The 18,317-nt window shown below is 45.6% G+C and overlaps 1 pseudogene; it reads right to left on the reverse strand.

The window, feature by feature from the left end:
- Positions 1-917: 917 nt before the first annotated feature.
- On the reverse strand, positions 918-1,687 carry LOC138364132 (motile sperm domain-containing protein 1-like; annotated as a pseudogene).
- Between the last annotated feature and the right edge of the window lie 16,630 nt (positions 1,688-18,317).

Raw genomic sequence — 18,317 nt, forward strand, 5'->3', positions numbered from 1 at the left:
TTTAACAGTTCTAAGAATAGCTGATAACTAGTTAAGTATTATATTTAATAATCAACAAGCTCAGTCTGAATGCTCTGTGAGAAACAAGATTCATCCTACCTCTGGCAAGGAAGACGGAACCAAAGGCGCACCTAGGAATTCAGGCTCCATGAATGTAAATGTTATTGTTAATTAAATATCCTTCTCACATGATCCAATCCTATCAATTAATGTATAGTAATTATTTAGAGCTCAATTTGACCTCTGGTTTCCAACTAAGAACCCAGGGTTGTAACAGCGTACACAACAATGTCACCAAGACAATCACCACAATAACACACACACACACACAAGTAATTTACGTTACTTTACTCAATGCCACTAAGACATACAACAACACAAGTAAATTACTTTAACAACAATGTCAGACATTAAATAAATTGCGTTGTCACGCGGACGACCATCAATCGGATACAATTAACGTGAATTATTTGAGCAATTGTTAAGTAAACACCCACAGTTACATTAATCAGTCACTCAGACAATTTACCAATACTTGCTACAAGTGACATCTGGTTAAGCTAGATAATACAGAACAGCTCTCTAAATATATTTACTGAAAGGAAGTAATCTTCCCCAAAGTTGCCCGACTCCACAGTGGTTGCACACTTCCCTGTATTCTCATCTTGATCTTTAATTGATCTCATTTAAATTTCAATATAAGTTTATTGAGGTAAAATACACACAAAGGGATGAGGTAACTCATCCCTTTGTGTGTGTTTTACCTCATCTTATGATGTGTGTAATAATTCACATGATCTATCCACTGACGCTTTCTTTAGATATACTCATACATAAAGGCATTTAGTACGGCATCATTTTAAAATGACCCGGTATCACTGCGATCTTCTATTCCCCAGGATTTCCATCCGCAGAAATCATCCTGCTCTTAAGATAGCATATGTCAAGGAGACCTAGGACATACGCTAATACAGTTTTGATGTTTGAGTTCAGGTGCATGTAGGATGAAGTTCTTGATTCAGTCTGGTCACCCTCAGTGGACACCAGTAACCCACAAAGGCAAATGGTAGCAGCAGCAACTAACACCAGGCTTGGACCAGCATTCCCTTGATCGGCTCCAAGCGGATGTTGGTGCGGTGGGAGAAAATTTGTCTGTAGCTCTCCCCCCTTCCTCCGCCCCCCACCCCCCCTCCCTACCAGAGCGTGTGGGAGCATGGACGGACTGGAAGTGGTCACCATCAGGCCCACTACAGGGCTCTGGTACAACACTCAGTAACACAGCTGGGACATCCTTCTTTTCCAATTCCTTTTTCTTTCCATCTTCACAGATTTGTATGCGAATTTTATCCCTTTGACTTGTCTCGTTTAACGAAAGATTTGTTCTTAATGATGTCTATTGAACATTTTGAACGACCAATGCCCTTTGGACTATGCACGTTGAAACATGATAGGTTATTACACAGCACCGAGTAGGAGATACAAAACGCATAAGGATTGTACAAGGTCACAATTGGCTTGTGAGTGCTGTGATCAGCAGCGTAAAAAGCAAGCGATGGGGGAAAGACGAAAACTGGGACTCTGCTATCCAGCCCACTAGGTTGCATCACCACATTACCTTAGGAATGTACAGGGGAGGCAAGACAGGAGTAGTGACAGGAGTGTACACAATCGTAACAAAGGGTTGTTTGTGAAGGAAGGAAGCGGATGGCGTCGTCGTTGTCACCGTAGGCGGCGCCGTTGCAGGCAATAAGTCACAATAACGTGGCTAAAGTAAGTTGACCAGACCACACACTAGAAGGTGAAGGGACGACGACGAAACGTTGTCGTCCCTTCACCTTCTAGTGTGTGGTCTGGTCAGCGGCGCCGTTGTCACCGTAGGCGTCCTCGGCATACACATGTGTTCATTTGAAAACTTTTTAAATTAAAAATTTCTTCTACTTCATAAACCTCGGTGCCGTAGGCGTTGTCGTCACTGTAGGCGTTGTCGTCACTGTAGGCGTTGTCGTCACCGTAGGCGTTGTCGTCACTGTAGGCGTTGTCGTCACCGTAGGTGTCCTTGGCATACACACGTGTGTGTGTGTGTGCGTGTGTGTACTCAGGTAGTTTGTTGGGATCGAACTGTCGAAAACCCAACACATTTAAAATAGGTTTGTTCTGAGTGTTTTTCTTATGCTTTGTAATATAACGGGGTACATTAATTTTTTTCAGGTGTCAGCCTCAGCGTGACCTATTGTCAGGTGCGACACACGTGGTGCTGAGGTCTGACAAAGGACAAGAAATAGTTTTGGAAAAGACTGCATCATGGATATATTCGGCTATATCACGAAATACATGAGAGAGTACATTATATACAATATAATACATGTATATATGTTAAGGCACTGTACATAATATGTACAGTTATATATATAACTTGAGATACTATGACCATGAGAGAGTCGTCACTCATCCGGTGATTCCTCTCACTTAAGGATCATCCACTTTTCCGGAATTAGTACCACTATCGGGAAACTGCGTGTTACCTCAACGCCGACCTCTATCTATCAAAGACGGTGACTTCCACAACTTCAAAGACGTCTACCATGCCGCTAGGTCCTCGCGTCCTTTTCCTTGGTGAGGGTGGAGCATACTGTAACAGTTGGGTTCAGCTGGTCTCTCTCTCTCTCTCTCTCTCTCTCTCTCTCTCTCTCTCTCTCTCTCTCTCTCTCTCTCTCTCTCTCTCTCGCTCTCTCGCTCTCACTCGCGCTCACTCGCGCTCACTCGCGCTCACTCGCTCTCTCTCTCTCTCACTCGCTCTCTCTCACTCACTCACTCGCTCTCTCTCACTCACTCGCTCTCTCTCACTCGCTCGCTCGCTCGCTCTCTCACTCACGCACGTGACGACTGGATGTCGACGCGATGGAGGGGAGTAGATTTCTGTTCAGTTCATTCTCCGACCAGCACTCATTGCCTCGCCCGGTGATTTTGATTGGCAAACAGAAATTCCTGCCAGCAGACGAGCCACACCGTGCTGACCGTTAACGACCTTCACGGTCGTTAACCTTGTTCTTCCTGTAATATTGAAAGTATTACTATTAATATAACAGTGCCTTTTTTATGCGACGCAATAACACGATAAAGCATTCCATAACACTCCTCCCCCCTTTAAGAGTGTTATCTTGGAGCATTCAGACTAATTTTCTTCACCGAATGTAGCACTATTCCTTTTGCGTCCATCATATTAAGTTTTAACTCATTCTAGTCATGATATGTCTTATCAGACATACCTTATAATTTTGTAGACATGGTGCCGTACCTACTGACCACTGATCTTTGGCGTACAGGATCTCCTTTGCCTCCAACTGCACACAAAATCTGTTTTAACAACAAATCATCTTTATAAGTATATAAAAAAATACCAACCCGTTCTCGCACTTTCGTATAGTCAATATTGACTTATTAAATACGTGCATGTGACGTACTAAACATACTAGTTTTCCTTGAAAAGCTTCATAGAAAACACCGACCTTATCTAACCTTAGTATGTTAAGATAAGCATCTTATTGCTTCGTAACTACAATTTTTACTTAACCTATTATAGGTATAGGTTAAGTAATAATTGTAATTACAAAGTAATAAGATGCTTATCTTAACATACTAAGAAGGTTAGGTAAGGTCGGTGTTTTCTATGAAGCTTTTCAAGGTAAACTAGTATGTTCAGTATATCACATACACACGTATTTAATAAGTCAAAATTGACTGTAAGAAAGTGCGAGAACAGGTTGAAAAATACATAGGTACGTTTTCAGAACACAGCGCTTTGGACGGTGTGGCTGTTGCACACAAGTACTTTACTGAGGTCTACCGTCCTTCATCACTTTACTCTTTCTTATTTTCTTTTCTAAAACGTCTTGATTCACACTTCCATCTACTGCCATTATACTTCCGTCTCCTGTCGTCATACTTCACTCCCTCGTCTTCACCGACGATCGTCCCTTTCGTCTCCTCATTTATCCGAGACTTCGTCTTCGACTTCCATCGAATCCTCGGTTTTCTTCTATTCCTCCATGCTTGTATCAACATCATCTCACACTTCTCACCTCTATACAACTCCATCTCTTCTCTTTCACGTTTTCTGTGAAACGTGTCAACTCCTGACATCTCAAACAACCTAACTCCATTATCCCTATGCTTCTGTGCTCGTGGACAACCTGACGCTCTACTTCCGTCCTCGGTCTGTCCACATCCTTCCTTCTGCTCATCACAGTTGCATTCACCTTCCGACTCTTAATTTCAACGGGCTGGGCTCTAGGAAGCGCTGGAGCAGGTTTTCCCGCTCTTTGACAGGATAAACAAGTTCTGCAATACCTTTTTACATCTGCGGCCATACCTGGCCAATGAAAATGCTCTTGTATTTTCCTAAATGTCTTATGGACACAGATGTCCCGCCATTTCTAATGCATGGGCAACTTCCAATACAGAGTTCCTATAACCTTGAGGTACAATCACTTGATCCTTTTCAACCCAGTCTTTGTCAGCTGGCGCATGGTCTGATCGCCATTTTCGCATTAAAACCCCGTCGTCCAGGTAATAGTAAGTAGGTGACGTGATACAAGCATTTCCTCCCTTAGCTTCCTTGATATGTTTCTCAAATTCTAATTTCTGGGCAGCTATAAAATCTGGTTTGCTTACCTATGTGGGATGGTAATTGTGGTCTTACTTCCACTCTCGCTGTACTTGGTGCTGCATGTTCCTCGAACAATCCTTTTAGGCCAAAATCCACCTCTTCCTCCTCTGCAGAAGATACGTCCATCCTCTCTGGCACATCTTAGTCGAGCACTCTGCGCTCGGGTTACGACGCAGGCCGGATATACTAACATTTAATCATCTTCCGAGGGATCATCCAGAATACTGGCTAGCGTTATGTTATCACATTTATCATCTTCCAAATTGTTTTGATGTCCGTTTGGTATATCACTGCGCAGTACCTCTGGCAACACACTTGAACCACACAAATCGTTGCCCAAGATGACGTGTACTCCAGGAATGGGTATGTCCGAGCACACTCCTAACATCACTTTATATGTAAAGTAATCAGAGGTTAGCTTTACTGTACACACAGGTATATCCATCTCTGAATTTATACCCCGTACCTTAATGATTTGTCCGTTTATACAAGATGTGTATTCAGGGATCAGGCTTTTCAGTATTAGGCTCTGATTCTCTCCTGTGTCACGTAATAGTGTGACTTGTTGGTCAGGCTGACCCCCAATACTCACCATACCTTTGCTAATGAAAGGGGTATATCCTTTCGTAATGAACGTCATCACCTGGGGCAATTCCTCTTTTAAACTCTTATACGGACGACTGTGTTTACTTACTGTGAGGGACACCACTCTCCTGCCTTGCCTACGCTCTCTACTGAAGTGTCCAGGCTTGTTACATGTGTAGCATATTATGTGAGAAGGGAATCCTCGTCCTCTCGAACTACGTTGTCCATTATAATAGGATTCGCCATGTCTCCATTGTCCTGTACCTCGATTTCTAGACGATGTTGTACGTCCTCCCTGACCCGAGGGTGCGCTAGCCTGAACCTCTAATTCGTCACCTCCCGACGGAGAAAATTCCACATACCCCTGACTTTGTCTGGCTATCGGCTTGCCCGTATATCCACGACCATCTCCACTGTTCCAAGTATACTGTCTTTTACTACCGTGCAACTTTGCGTGACCTTTTTCTTTGTTCCTGGAGACTTCTGTAAGCTTCCATAATTACATCTGCTTTGTCCGCTGCTTCTAAGAGTGTTTTTATTCCTGCTTCTTGAACCTTAAACCTGGTGTCTGGAGTCACCATCTCCAAGAATTTTTCCATTAACATCAATTGTTTTAAGTCTTCGACCCCCCTCCCCGCTCAGCTCGTTGATGCCGTGAGGGGGGCATAGTGGGCGGCTGCTGGAGTGTGATGCTCCTTGGCACAGTCCTCTGTCCTTTTCTAGCCTTGCACTCCTGCTGCTGTCTTCTCTAATTGTGCCGGATCACTTTTCCTTTTCCTTATGTTTCGTTTTTCTCCCCCCTCTTCTCCTATCTGCTTGTCGTTTCCTGCCGACCTTTTGCTTGTTTTGGATTATTTCTTTGGACTTCTTCTATTTTGGCGCCCGGGTGCTTGAGGAGGCATACTCTTGCACCCGTAGAACTGTAGTACCCATCGTCTCGAGCGAGGGGAACCTTTTATTGTCAATCCCCCTTTCGTCGCTGAACCCGATCTCGACGGACTGACGGTTCTTAAGGTGGCGTTTGTGGGGCGTATACTCACGACGCACCCCTGGGGGGCCCTGGCATGATCGGCGATAGCTTCCTGTTGGGTGTCCTGCCTCTAATTGTGGCTCCATGGTGGGTATGGGGGCACATTCATGAATGAATTTCTTTCTCTTCGTCTCTATGTCGATGAATGTTTCCGTTTTACCCTCTCAGGCTCGTGGGGTGGGCGACCAAGCCCCCGAGTCGGCCTGTATTGGAAGACCAGGCTCTGTAGCTTCCGCTGCGTTGGGCCCCGACCTTGCTCCTCCTTTTACCGTCCTGACTTCTTCCCCCAGCTCCCCTCCCTTCTCTGTGGTTGGGTCGAGCCTCCAGCCCCCAGTGGTGACCACTTCGTCCCCTGGTGCGGCTAAGTCTCTCGTTGTGACTACTGCGCCTTTTGACCCCTCTCTCTCTAGGGGTTCTCAACGCCGTTCGCGCCCCAGCCGCACTCGCTCGATTCCTTCCCGTGCTGATGCGTATCAGGCCTTGTTTGGTCCTGCTTCATGGGCCAAATACTTTGATCTCCTCCCTCTTGATTCTGCGCCTCCTGACGATTTCTCCCTCCATCGGCATCTTGTAGATTCCGTGGATGCGTCTGTTACTTTAACCCCACTCATCTCGGTGCACGTGTCATTGCTGCTCCCCAGGATGCAGCTTCCCGCTTGGCTGCCTTATCTTGGCGAGATCCCTGTTCGGGTCTCCAAGAACGTTCAGATGAATGCCAGTGTTGGCACTATTCTCCTCCCACCCCATGTTCCAACCGGTGTTCGGAATCTGCAGGATTGCCACGATGAGATTCGGCATATCCTTGATGCCCAAGGCCATTCTGTCCTCCAGGATGACTCGTTTACTCGTCCCCCTCGTGGTCGTCGCCGTCAACCCCTTTGCGTTGTGAAGATCACCTTTGATGGTAGGACCCTTCCATCCTCTGTCATTCTTGCTGGTGCTAAGTGCTCTGTCCAGGAGTATATTCCTTCTCCTTGACTTTGTAACAAGTGTTGGAGGTTTGGACATGGTGCCCTCCGCTGCTCTGGGACTGTCTCTCTCTGTCCTTTGTGTGGGGGTGAAGGTCACTCTAAGTCAGAGTGCACTTCTCCCCAAGCTCGCTGCCTCAACTGCAGTGAGGCCCATCCTACCTTCTCCCGTGCCTGTATCCATTACAAGCTTGAGGCAGCCGTCCTCAACCTAAAGCACCGGAAGCGTTTATTTTTTCCTGAGGCGAGGCGCCAGGTTCGCCGGCTCCCGCCTTATACTAACATCTCTTATGCTCGCGTGTTGCGCTCTTCTCCTCGTCCTTCCCCTCTTCCTCAGACTCTCAACCGTTTCCGGGCCTTGGACCCTGATACGCCCACTGCCCTCTCCTCTGTTCCTTTGTGTTCTGTCCTGAGGGGTCCCCCTCCTGGTCCTCTGTCTGGGGTTCCCCTTCTTTCTACCCGGTCTGTCATGTCTCCTATGTCTTCTTCCTCGTCTCCCTCCGATCCTCCTTCACATCCTCTTCCTCCATCTATCTGCTCTCCCCGCCGCCTGTCGGTGCAGGCGGTTGTCCATCGCTCTCCTCACGGCCGTCGTGTGTGCTCTCGTTCAGCTTCTCCTGTTGAGACACTGGAATCCGTTGCCCGGTACGAAGTTGCTGGGACACCAGTCTCTTTAAGGCAGAAGCGTAAGCCTGGCTCCTCTCCTTCCTCCCCCCGGCGGGTAAGAAGGCTTTGCTTTCTTCCTCAGCTCCTACTTCTGGCTCTGTTGCTCCTTTCCCTCCCGTTTCAGTGATTGCGCCCCCTGTTCCTGCTATGGAGGTTTCTTTGGCCCCTGCTTCCCTTTCGGTTGCTGCTCTTGCTGGGGTGCGCTCCCCTCTTTCTACTCCCCCTCTTCCTGCTGCTGTCCTTGACTGCTCCTCTCCGTTGTCTCCTCCTCTTCCTCCTCAGGACCCTGCCCGCCCACCTCTGATCTGTTCTCCCGTTTCCTTCCCTCCGTCTTTGCTCATTTTACCCATGCCCCCTAACCCTGACTTTGCTGACCCTGATCCCGACCTTGATATTCTTTAACGTGCTCTGTTGCTCTTTCGCCTTTGTTTCTTCCTTGTTCGCTGTTTTTGTCCTTTTTCTTCTCGTCGTTGTCCATTCTTCAATGGAACGTTCGAGGTTATTACGCCAATTTCCTCGAACTCCAACTTCTGATTTCGCGGTTTTCGCCCCTTTGTGTCTGTCTCCAGGAGCCGATGCTTGGTGCTCGTCCTGGTCGTTTTCGTGGCTATTACTTTCTCTCCCCCCCCCAGCCGTTGCTGGGGCTTCTAATTCTTCTGCTCTCTTGATTCGTGCTGATGTTCCCTTTGTTCCTTTACTTTTTCCTTCCCCTCTCCATTGTTCTGCTGCTCGTATCTTTGTGGGGAAATGGTACACAGTTTGTTCCATTTATCTCCCCCCAAGTGTCCCACTTTCTCTCCCTGATTTGAAACACCACCTAGACTCCTTGCCGGAGCCTGTGCTCCTGCTGGGTGACTTCAATTGTCGTCATTCTCTTTGGGGTGACGTTCTAACGAATACCCGGGGTCGCCTTCTTGAGCCATTTCTCCTCTCTTCTTCCCTGTCTCTTCTGAATTCTATTGAGCCCACTCATTTGGACTCTCGGACTCGCACCCTTTCTTGTCTTGATCTTTCTCTCTGCTCTTCTTCTCTTTACTTAGATTTCATGTGGCAGGTTCTTGATGACCTCCATGGAAGTGATCATTTCCCCATCCTTGTTTCCTTTTTCTCTTTTCGCCCTTCCTTCTCTTTCCCTAGGTGGCAGTTTGCTAAGGCGGACTGGACCCTATTTACCCTCAGTGCTGCTCTCTCTGACCTCTCCCTTCTGCCTCTCTCTCGCGCTCTCCTCCTTTTTCATGACACTGTCTTCAACGCTGCCCTCCACTCTATTCCTCGCTCTTCCTCTCGGGGTCCACGGAAGTGCGTTCCCTGTTGGAATGCGGACTGTGCTCGGGCTGTCCGCTGTAAGCGTGCAGCCTGGAAGAGGCACCGCCGTAGGCAGACGTCCGATTCTTTTCTTTTCTTTCGGAAAGCGAGTGCGGTGGCCCGTAGGGCCATCCGTACGGCTAAACGTGAATGTTGGGCATCTTATGTCTCAACAATTACGTCCGAAACCCCTCTGACCCAGATCTGGAAGCGTATCCGCAAGATAGCGGGTAAGTTCGTTCCCGATGTTTCACCGGTCCTTCACCTTCATAATACTCTTTTGGCGGACCCGTTGCAGGTCGCTTCCGAAAAGGGTTCCCACTTTTCTTCTGTTAGCTCTGGTCTTCATCTTCCCCAATGTTTCCTTCTTCGTAAACCTGTCCTTGAGTCTCGTCCTTTAGATTTCTGCACTCGTCTTCAGCTTCCCTATAATGATCCCTTCTCTCTCTCTGAACTTCATTCTGCCCTGGCCCTCTGCGGTTCTACGGCGGCGGGCTCCGATGGTATTCATTATGAGATGCTTCGCCATCTCCCTCCGTGCACGTCTCAGTATTTACTAAGTCTTTATAATCGGATCTGGGAGTAGTCGTCAGTCCCTGAGGACTGGCTCGATGTCGTTATCCTCCCTGTTCGCAAACCGGGGTCTCTGGGTACTTCCCCTAAGGACTTTCGCCCTATTGCTCTCACAAGTTGTGTCTGCAAACTCTTTGAACGTATGGTTAACGTTCGTCTGATGTGGTTCCTGGAACACCATCACCTCCTCTCCCCTTCTCAATTTGGTTTCCGCAAGTGCCGCAGCACAAGGGATGTCCTGGTGAACTTGGAGGTCTATATTCGTACTGCTTTTGCTGCGAAGACCTCCGTTGTTGCCGTCCTTTTTGACCTGGAAAAGTCTTACGACACCACTTGGCATTATCATATTCTATCTCAACTTCATTCTTTTGGCCTTCGTGGTCGTCTCCCTCTCTTTCTCCGCAGCTTCCTCTCTCGTCGTTCCTTTTGGGTGCGCCTTGGTACCGCGCTCTCTGCCTCTTTTCAGCAATACGAAGGTGTGCCCCAGGGTAGTGTTCTGAGCACTACTCTTTTTCTGGTTGCCCTCAATGGTCTTCTTTCCTCTCTTCCTTCAGGTGTTTTCTCCGCTCTCTGTCGATGATCTTACCCTTTGCTGTCAGGGTGATGATTCGCCTCTCCTTCAGCGCCGGCTTCAACTTGCAATTGATGCCATGTCGTCTTGGGCCACCGATCTTGGCTTCAAGTTCTCTACTTCTAAGACTTGTGCCATGACTTTTACGCGGAAACGGGTCGTTCTTCGTCCATCTTTGTCACTTTATGGTCATCCCCTTGAGTACAAAGATTCCGCGAAGCTTTTGGGGTTATTCCTTGACACTCGTTTGTCTTGGTCTCCCCATATCTCTTACCTCCGTGTTGAGTGCTCTAAGGCCCTTACCCTCCTTCGGGTCTTGTCCCATACTTCTTGTGGGGCAGATAGGCGCACTCTCCTTACTTTACATTCCTCTCTCGTCCTGTCTAAGCTCGATTATGGTTGCCCTGCTTACTCGTCTGCTTCTCCTTCTACTCTTCGCCGTCTTGATGCTTTGCACCATACTGGGTTGCGCCTCAGTTCTGGTGCCTTTCGTTCGACTCCAGTCCTTAGCTTGAATGTTGACACTGGCTTCCTGTCTCTCCAAGACCCCTGTGATCGCTACTGTCTTCGCTACTGTCTTCGCTATCTTGCGCGGTCCTTACAAATCCTTCCTCTCGCCTCTGTCGTGCTTTAACTTTAACCCGTCCTGCGGTTCCTGTTCCTCTTCACCACCTCCCTCTTTCTGTCCGGTTATCTCGCCTACAGGACTCTTTCCGTTCGTATTTCTAATGTTTTTCCCTCGTGTTGTTCCTTCTTTGCGCCCGTGAAGAGTCCCTCTTCCGCGGTTTTGTACATCCTTGACCCATATCACTAAAGCTTTTACCCCTCCTACGGTTCTAAAACGCCTTTTCCTTGAGCACTTTTCTTCTCATTCCCGCTCCGTTTCTGTCTTCAATGATGGGTCTAAGTCTGCGGACGGTGTTGGCTACTCTGTTGTTTTTCCTGATCGCACTTATATGTGTCGCTTACCTCCGGAGACTAGCATCTTTACAGCAAACCTTTATGCTATTCTCTATGCTATTCGTCTCCTGCTTTCTCGTTGTCAGTCTTCCTTTGTAGTTGTTGTTGACTCTTGTAGTGCCCTCATGGCTCTCGGGTCCTTCAATCCAGTTCATCCAATAGTTGTCGAGATCCAGCATTGGCTGTTTCTTGTTCACAGTAAATTTAAGTCGGTTGAGTTTTGTTGGGTTCCCAGCCATATTGGTGTGTCTTTAAATGAGCGTGCGGATGCTGCCGCCAAGGAAGCTGTCCGCTCTTGTCCCATCTCTCGTAAAGGTATTCCGTATTCCGACTTTTACCCGGTTATCCATTCCTCTGTCCTTACCCGTTGGCAGGCTTCTTGGTTGTCTGTTACTGGTAACAAACTACGTGCTCTTAAATGTTGTTTCTCCTTGTGGCCGTCCTCCTTCCACCATAACCGGCGGTGGGAAACAGCTCTGGGGAGGTTGGGTATTGGCCATACTCGCTTAACCCATGGTCACTTGATGGAGCGCCGCCCTGCTCCTTATTGTCCTAGTTGCATTGTCCCTCTTACGGTCGTGCATGTCCTTCTTGAATGTCCTGACTTCCAGGACGAGCGTGTGTCTTGCTTTCCAACCGCCCCTCGCGGTCACTTGTCCCTCAATAGAATTCTTGGTGACTCGGATACTTTTGATGTCGTTCGCCTTATGCGTTTTTGTTCTCGTATTGGCATCCTTGGTGATATTTAGCGCCCTTTGATTATTCTGCGCATTTGATGGTGCTACATAGCCTTCCTGGTTTGGTGCCTTCTCTTGATAATTACTTACTTTGATACAAATAACACGCTTAGGTTTTCTCCATTGATGATGAACGTGAATTCATATTAAACATAGGAAGCGCCATACGCTCTTTGTCTGACACTTACGATAGGCTTCAAATTCTGTATCTAAAACACAATAAGAAGTCAGACCGTATTATTAAATTTATATGATAAAGCACTTTTCCGTGCAAACATCGAGGTTGACTTATTACTGTGATACCCAAAAGAGAACTGGATCAAAACCATTAGCCAACCAAATCAAGGGACATCCCTGTCAGGAATTAATGGCTACACTGGTAGTATTACGACGAACGCACAGTCAGATGATTCTGATATGGGTTTCAAGCTGCATGGCCAGGTAGTGCTAGCCAGCTTGCCAGAGCGTTGCCATGTGTCCCAGTAGCCAGTAAGTGCACCGGGTGAAGGGGTTAGTCGGATGGTGGGGGTAAGCGAGTGAGGGCTTGCCATGGGCTTGGCTGCAGTGCCACCAAGTTTTGTGGAAAATGTGTGGAAGTATATGGAGTTAAACGTTTGTTTGAGTGCTGTAAGATTTCGACCAACAGGGATCGTACATTTTCGCTGGTATTATGTATTACTCATATGGGCCAATTGGCCTCTACAGTTGCCTTCATTCTTTCTTAAAAACATCTTGACTAATATATACAAACTCGCTTATTCATCGTTTGATTGACAGTCAAGTAGATTTTTTTTTTACATTTGTGTGTTTTAATCGATTCAAACCAGTGTTTCTCAACATGGGCATATGACCCACATGGGGGCAAAAATAGAAATTGGGTTGTGTGATATTAGTGAGTGCCATTTCTCTTTGCTATATTTAACACGAGGGTGGCGATTGTGAAATTATTATAAAAGGTTGAGAACCATTGGTTTAAACATTAAATGTCATTGCTCAGTGACGAGCACAAGAGTGAAATTGTTATTATCGGACTGTCCGCTGTGGCGCTGGAAGCAAGTTTGTATTATTTTCGACTTGATTTTGCTAAGCCAGCAAACTCTAAAACTCAACTCCCCCCCCCCCCTCTCCCAACTAAAAAATTTCCTATGGTGGAATTACCCCTGAACTAAACAGTATATAAAAGTCGATAATTTACATATAAGACATACATGTAATAAACAACATATATGAAGTAACAGTACCATGTATATATTCAACCATGTATTAATAGCATGGATTAAAATCACTTCAAGGTGATGTAGATAGGATTCTGAAATGATCAAAAGACCGGCAAATACAGTTTAATACTGACAAAAATAAGGTTATGAGGCAAGGTAATGATGATAGTTACAGGTTATCAGAGGGAAGGTGATGAGATTGCGAAAGGAATCTTGGTCATAATTAGTAGGAATTGAGACCAAAAATCTATGCATAACTTTCCGAAATAAGGCAAATAGGTCACTGGGAATATTTCTAGAAGTTTAAGCAATAAAACACCTGGTGGTTTTTCTTCAGCTGTATCTAGCTCGTTAGGCCTCATTCAGAATATGAAGTTGCTTTGGTTGCCATACTATAGAACGTGTAATGCGTAGAATGACAAAGTTAACACCACGAATTAGGAACTTTCCATGTGAAGATTGTTAAAGCTTAATTTACATTATCTATAAAGGCATAGAGTTAGGAGTAGCATGATTGAAGTGAACAAGTTCAAGTACGTTTATTGAGACAATAAAATACATCTCAAAGGAATAGATTAGCTTCACGCTATTTCTCCCCCCTCCCCCCCTCCCCTCCCCACCCCAAATCCTCCAAGAGAACAAGTGGAAGAACGGGAATAACAAGAATAAGGTACAAAATGTCAATACTTAATATAATACGAAACAATGAATAAAACGTAGATGAGTTTAGATTTAGGAAAGACCTGGGTATATGCTGGTTTGGTAACAGGGTTGTTGTTTAGTGGAACGAATTTCCAAGTAACATAATAGATGTAGGATCCATTGATTCAAGGGTATGTTAGACATATATGAATGACTGTGTAAATATAAATAGAAGCTGCCGTGTGTGGGCCAATATCCTTGATGTTTGTTCTTGTGGATTGTTTTAACGATCGTTTCAACCGTTAACAGGAGCTGCCCTTAATGTCCAAATATGATTTCTACTGTTACTTAAGTTCTGCTGCTAGAAAGAAGAAGAATGGAAGAAGGTAATAATAGTATTCACGAAATAATGGAACGAAATTAGACCATTTTCGAACTAGAAAACATAATAAATTATGGTTTGTGAATTAAGTTGCAGATTAATGTTACAAATTCAGGGCAATGTTGGTTAGCACTCAACGTGTCCACTCAAATAATGCATCCCATTTTAGCGTCAAAATTCAAAACAGCAATTTAGTACATCATTTTATGTCCGTCGTGGCAACTCTAGAAAACGGGCTGATGTAACAGGCAAGCGAGTGAAGTGATTTAAGTGCATGTTAGTGTTTCTTTATTATTGTTATTAAGTTCATTATAAGCAAACTGCAAAGACTGGATGTGATGATCAAAGGCTGGTTCAACTTCTATTTATTTTTAATTTATTATTATTTATTATTCTATTTACTAATAATAATTTATTGGCCCCTTAAGCCACCCAACAGGTGGCACGGGCTTGAATAGCCCATTAGACCAAATGATTGTTGTTTTTAGATTCAGGTACTCGGAACAAAAGTTCCAAATATCACGGTTATGGTAAGCCCGTAAGTGAAGGCTCTTTTAGCAGTTATCTGTATCAATAGCTGATACTGGAGATCTGGGGATGGGGTCCGTGGAAGTGCCAATCCAAGCAAATACCATAAGGCTGGTCAGACCGGTGAATTGATGAGGTATAAACGTTGCTCAAAGTAGAGTGCCACAGGAGTCAGCAGGGCTGGCCACAGGCAGCGTCGGTGGAAGGATGTTCAGTCTGTATAGTGGTGGTTCTGGGTGCAGAGGCTGCATCTCTGCACACGCTCAGTAAACTTCCTGGTGTAGTGGGAGTACTGGTAGCACTTGAAGCACTGCCGGAGCTCCGTGAAGCGTTCCATAGTCACTTGGGTGAGTAGTATGGCGATTCCTGCGCACTCAAGTCCGTAGTCCGTGGCGTGGGTCACTGCAATGGCTGTGGTGATTGTTACCTTCAATGATGGTCTGCGGTTGACATTGACGTTGGAGGTGGTCTTTACAGCTGCCGCTATCAACATCGGGGTCTGGTCGTTGATGTTGGCGAGGATGTGGTCGTTGTCGCCCTAGTCGATGATCCATGTGAACCATTCCTGGCGAATACGGTCCACCAGGACCGTATTCTGTGGTGGCATGAGGTCCTGTCGTGGTGGCATGAGGTCCTGTCGTGGTGGCATGAGGTCCTGTTGTAGGTGGCATGAGGTCCTGTCGTGGTGGCATGAGGTCCTGTCGCGGTGGCATGAGGTCCTGTCGTGGTGGCATGAGGATGATGCCAGGGACTTGCAGGGCCGTCGTGGCGGTGGCAGTGAATATTTTCTCAAGGTCCGAATCAATGGAGATGAGCATGTGAACATTATGGCGTGCCCTTTCATATGCAAGCATATGAAAGGGCACGCTCAATCGTAGGGATATTGAACTTACGAATTCCCAGTTGAAACGCACTAAGTGGATCAGCATTATGATAGCACAGTTCTTCTGACACAGATTGCTGTTCAGCCCTTATACGTCTCATTAATTTTTTCTTTCCATGGCTGCTGAATAACGGCATATACAGGATAGGTGATTGTCATATATGCACACTTCAGCTCGGATGAGATTCACACCAAGAATGATGACAGTCACCCATTCTACAACTCGAGCTGAAGAGACTACAATCCTACTCACTGCACCAGTATGGAGGCATTCGTCAATGGGGTATGGGACGACCGACCACGTGGTAACAGACATGCACAGAAATAGATATATTAATAAGGAAGACAGTTGCTCACCTCGAGCTGAAGTCTTTTTTTTTGGGGGGGGGGGGGCGGGCTGAAGCAATGTGATGGCTACTCAGGGACGAGAATGGGCGAGGTCCAGTGAAGCTGGCCAATATGGGGGGCTGGATAACCACGGTTCAGGGAGCGTCAATAACAGGTCTAGCTGCGATCAGGTACGGTTCTTCTCTGCCCCTCTCCATCTCCTCCGGGCGTGTGCGTGATGCACAGACACACAACGCCAGGCGGCTGTTCACCAATCAGGAGCACCTAGCATGAGAGAGATTCCCGCTGGCGGGTACTTTGAATATGGTTCCCTCCACACTCCCCTAGTCCCTGTAAAGCAAGGCATGTATTAGAAACTTAATCAAAATTTAGTATGTCCTTTTGTAAAGGACCTTCCACCGGGTTCACATTGATGAGTGGACTGGTATATATAGCAATAGAAGAGAACGTTTCCGGTTTTTACTAAAAAGAAAATGTACTGTGTTTTTTTTGTTATTTATACGGTTATGGTTTATACACTGGTATATTAATGCTCATTTATCTCTTGAAAAACCAAAGCGGTGCTTAAATTATTAATATAATTATAATTAATTCCAGTATGTTGTGCAATTACTTCTTTTAACCCCACCACTTATACATGGATATTTGTGAGAACACTTTATATCTGAATACACTAAATTAAATGTCACTTTGCATTATTTACACTTTGTACATTCCCAATTGCATATTGTTTATACTACATACTGTTACGGAAAAGTGGATGAATAGAGCAGTGGTCAATCTGGCTGGTGGAATGCCAATAACATTAAATAAAAAAAAAGTAAAACAAAGTAAATAAAACTGCTTCAACTTCCAAATCTCTCTACATGGTGAAAATTGCGGGATAAAATCCAAAGAATGGAAAAACTCGAATATTAATATAACAAAAAATTACTTTAAACTTAACCCTTAAGCTGCTAAGGGGTCCTGAGGACATTTATACCCCTGTCCGCAAGAAAAAATATATATTTTTTTCGTCTTCTAAAAATGTTAGTTTGCATTCCCCGAACATAAGAAAAATATTAAAAATATTCGGTTGTACTTACCAATGATGAAATTGAGCCGACAAGTTCGCCGATGACGTCAGAGTGAACACTCAAGAGTGCTGCGTCAGGGAGCCGTCACTCACGGTGGCTCAGGAGGCCCGAGTGGCCGCGAATTTATTTTCGCGGCATTATTTACAGTATCTATAGCACATTTTACAATAATTTGTTTTGCTAGTATTGTTCCAATTTTTGTCACTAGACGTTGTATTATAATAAAACAGGTATAAACTCACTACACGCTCATATATTAGTCACAAGTATGCCCACCAAACTGGTGTAGTTTACAGGAAATATACAATGTATTTGTTTTTGTTTTCAATATAAACATTAAAATTAACTTGATATGTACATTTATTTACAAAAATATTACACATTTAGTAGTCCTGGAGACAGTGATACTGTGCAAAATGGTCGATATGGCACAGAGGAACGGCACACGCTTCGCACCATGTTAACACCAACTTACGTTTCTGTGGCCTCATTTCTGTGCTGTAACTCACAACGCACCGACGCTGGCCTGCTGCACGCACTCCAGTTGGTGGTAATTTCTTGATTTGGTGTGTAGCGAGTTGTTGTTTGTTATAGATTCAGCTACTCGGAGCAGGTTCCAAGTAGCACGGGCTATGGTGAGCCCGTAACTTACCTGGCACAGGAGCGGGGCAAGTAGCACGGGCTATGGTGAGCCCGTAGTGGACTTACCTGGCACGGGAGTGGTGCCGTCTCTCTGTAGCGAGTAGATTCTCCCAATAATATACTCGCTCCAAATGCATTGTTAATATTCCTGTCAACCTTTGGAGATGAATGAGGTGAGGCGTTGCCCAGGCAACACGGTGAGGTATTGCCCGAGCATATAAGCAGCAGAATAGCAAACATTAACTAGTCTACTTTCAAGTGTGGTCTAGAACAGACATTCGCGAGATACCGTACCAACTCTCAGTGTGCTCAACTCTCACCATTGCTCGCCAAGGTATCACCTGCATACTTCTGTATACTGGACTAAATATATATATATATACTCATAGTGTCTGTGTTTATTGTCACCATACTTTACGTAACAATAGAACCGTTACATTGGTGACCCAGTGAGTGAAAAAGAACACTTAGTCGCAAACTAGATCTTCGTCATGGATTTATCTACCAGGTTTTCAGCATACAATGCAGATGAACCAGA

This window comes from Procambarus clarkii, chromosome 12, assembly GCF_040958095.1.
Source record: "Procambarus clarkii isolate CNS0578487 chromosome 12, FALCON_Pclarkii_2.0, whole genome shotgun sequence".
In the NCBI taxonomy this organism is placed as follows: Eukaryota; Metazoa; Arthropoda; class Malacostraca; order Decapoda; family Cambaridae; genus Procambarus; species Procambarus clarkii.